Raw genomic sequence first — 3,802 nt, 5'->3', positions numbered from 1 at the left:
GGAGTTACCTTTATATTGTAACAGATCTTTGCTCTTTACACACATGGATGTTATAGTTAGCAATTAGGGATAGAACTGAGATCTCCATAGTCCAAAACCACAAGTGCCTACTCCACGAGTGAAAGGGGAATCTGTCTTGGTCATCAGAAGGATAAAGTCTGCCTTATAGACCAAAGCAGTTCTGATTCCATCCAGCAGATGGCAGTAGTAATGATACAGGCAAGCCAGACCATTGAAAACTCCTGGCGCCTTTGAATGTTTGAGATCCATGTGGTTAATGCACTTTATCTTTGTCTTGGTTTATTCTCTTGTGCAGTTCTTTCCTTCTGCCCAATTCCATTTTCTTTCAGGGCCTGTATTGTCTACCCCAGTGAATCCGGGGCTATGATTTCTTTGCTCACATTATTTCAGCAGTCACACTTCTGCTTTTTAAACACGCAGTTGCCTGAGGTCACTTTATATAGTTAAACTATTAGTATGTGGTAACATGGGTAAGAAGGTTTCTCTTTTCTGAGCTCTTCAAAAGTGAAGGAGGCTCATCTCTGGGTTGGAGCCTCCTTCACAAAATCATCTGTGAGCAAGCCCACCCACAACATCGTATGCATTCACAATCCTGGATGCACTCCACTCTCTTCCCCAGACATTTCTAGAGACAGAGCTATTTCCTCCTCCGGACTGGGAAAGGTGACCAGTTTCTCACTCTTGCCTCCTGCTGTGCTCTCTCTTCTAGGATCTTGCTGTATCCTCACTTCTCCAGATGCAGTGGTTCGTTTTGGCCAGGCAGTTTCTCTCCCTTAGTGCCTCCTCGCAGTTACGTGTGGGTTTGCAACCATTCGTGGAGGGAAGGCAAACTGGACACCCCCTTAACTGTCAGTCACATGCAGAGCAGGCAAAGTTTTTAAAACAGTGAGACCCAAGGGGACTATGTACATCTCTGAAAGTGACTGACAGTCCCAGTAACTTTGTTTTTCCTTTATTCCTTTTTTTTTAAAATTGACTCTTGCAAATGTGGTGTTTGTCAGGAAAGGAACAATCCGCTGGAAAGGCTTCTGGGGGCTGTGGCCAGGAAGTACCCAGCTTGGGCCTGAAATCTTCCTGGCGGGCTGTAGCTGTTTTATAGTTTTGCCAGTAACATTAAAACCATCATTTCCCATTTCTTCCTCTCAGTAGTGCTCTTGCATAGATTCTTCACTCACTAGAAGAAAAAAATATTTAGTGTGTGGGTACCCAGTAAAAAGTCAAATTCATCTTTCATGTTTGTTTCTTGGTTTTTTGAAAAACAAGTAAAGCTTAAAATGGCCATATTTCTACAAAATGTATATTGTGAAGTGGTGTTTTTTGGACTGAGGAAAAATTCCTGAAAATTGATCAATTTTGCCAGCAGTGTAAAAGTTCACACATCTTGAACCTGGGAAGCAAAACATACTTTCTTGGGAATTGGCTTTATTATTTATTTATTTATTTATTTTTGCTCAATTTTTACTTTACAGATAAAGTGTAATTCTATTTTGGGAAGTACCTGAAACATGTATGTATACACAAGGCTTTTCCTAATACAGGATTTAAATACCCTTCAGATCAGAATGTGGTGAAGATTCTGTATTCGTTGCCCAGCATGATATGAAATCACTGAGGAAATACAGCTGAGTTTGTTAGCTGGGGGTTTGCTTAAGAAGAGTTTTGTTAAGCAAATTATATGATGTGTGTGAAAAAAATAAATCTGCATGTGAATGTTGGTAGAGCTAGGTCTATATTTTTAGACTGGTGTTCTTCATTTTTCAGGCCCTAGGTCGGGCGGTTGGGATTTCTTAGAATATAGCAGAGAACTGTGTTCTGAACTCTCTTTCATGTAATCACCTGCTTCATAGAGTTACTACGTTTAGTCTCACACCTGTTGAATGTTTGCATAGTCTTGCCACTTTTGCTAAAGCACCAATAAACCAGACTTCTTCATGCAAATCTGTATCTGTTCATCAGTGCTTTCTGGGGATGATATTTAAGCAACAATATAACATACCTGCTTATGTATAGCTAGTGAGTATTAAAGAATGGAGTAAAATGTCCATTGTCACCCTGTAGTGTCTGCCAGCTTGGTGACAGAAACAGAGAGATGTCCACAAAAACAGTTCAAAATGTGACACCTTATAGAAGCATCTCAATAATGAATGGGAGAACTTTTGCTAAACTTTATGATTGATGCATCAAATCTATTAGTCTCAACCTCCCACCCCAGCTGATAATAAATAATGTGAAATTTGCATAATGAAGATAGAGCTATATTTTACTATATTTGTAGTGAATCTAGAACCAGTTTATGGTACCATATGAAACCATGGGAAACTCAAATATTTCCCATGATCATCTCATAAAATCAGTCATAACTTGACTGCTGCTACCTTGGTTTCCCTATCCATGAAGGGGGTGGTGATAAGGTTTACCTCTCTTGTAAAACATTCTGAGCTGTATGGATGAGAAGGTGCATGAAAATCTTCATGCTATTCTTGTTACTCATATTAATTAGGTAAATCTATCCCTTGTGTAATCTACTGACATAAATGAATTTACACCAGAGACGAACTCAGCCCAATTTATTATTATTTTTGCACCGATTAGTTTTGTAAACATGTGTGATGCTTTAAAAGTACAGAAAAAGACCTTTTTTACACATGATTTAAAGACTCCTCTCTCTAAAGCCTTGCACAGTCTCAGACAGCAGATTAACCCGTTCTGGTTTTCTCTGCATTGAACACTTTCTAATCTGCATGCTACAGGTTTCAGGACTTTCACATAAGTTTCATAGTCAGATATATTCCACCCTTAACTTTTAACCCCAGTGGGTATATTTGCATTTCTTCCATTTATAATATATAACAATTGGTGAAAGATTTATTTACTTACATAATCCTGGACAATAACGTCTAGTGCTCTAGCAGATCTAGAGTTCGTTATTCATTATAATCGTTGGTAAAAAAGAATTTTTCCCAGTTGTTTTCTGTAATCCCCCCTACCCCCGCCTGCCCGGTTCTTTCCTTTTTATATTTTTCTGGGAGGTTTTATATTATTTGCATTCGACTGTTCTCATTGTGTGAAGTGAAGCCCTGAGATTATTTCTTTGTGCAGATTCTCTGCCCACAATGATTTTAGTCCCTGATGAAACAGAGAGCCAAACCCTCTCACAATCCTTTAACTGTTGATTTGAAATGTAAAAACAAAAATGTGCAGAAGTCTAATGGGCTGCTCAATCCACTGTGGACGAACACAAACACTTTGAACTGCCAGATCTCTGCTGAAAGAAATCGTCTCCTAGAGGTGAATCGCCGGCTCCGAATGCATGGTATTGTTGTGGCCTGTGTTGATGTGTTTTGTAGTAATCACATTTCTGATATTGTACAAGTGTGCTCTTCTTAGAGGGTGATTGGCTCAGGCAGCAGTTAAACCACCTATATGCTAACAAGCCTGGCTGCCAGGTTCCTAAGGGGTCCTGGCTGGGAAAAATTAAAACCAAACCTTAGACCCCTGTCAGACTGGGAGGAAAATTATATTTTTGAACTAGTCTACAGTGTGGACAGGAAATGACCCCTTCCCAAACTGCTTCTTTAAAAACAAGCAGTGGTGCCTGAAGCTATCCAGTCTCTCTCCCTCTCTCTCTGGAGCTTGTGCTCTCTCCCTCTCTCTCTCTCTCTCTCTCTCTCTCTCTCTCTCTCATGCTCTCTCCCTCTCCCGCTCCCTCTCCCCCCCTCTCTTGCTATAGAGGGCTCCAACAGCAGTTCCCAGCCAGTGTGTTCGCTCTGTGTGCGTGTGT

The sequence above is a fragment of the Gavialis gangeticus genome, unplaced genomic scaffold (genome assembly GCF_001723915.1).
Source record: "Gavialis gangeticus isolate Ggan-Ray unplaced genomic scaffold, GavGan_comp1, whole genome shotgun sequence".
NCBI classification, from domain to species: Eukaryota; Metazoa; Chordata; order Crocodylia; family Gavialidae; genus Gavialis; species Gavialis gangeticus.
Note: the sequence above shows the minus strand (reverse complement) of the source record.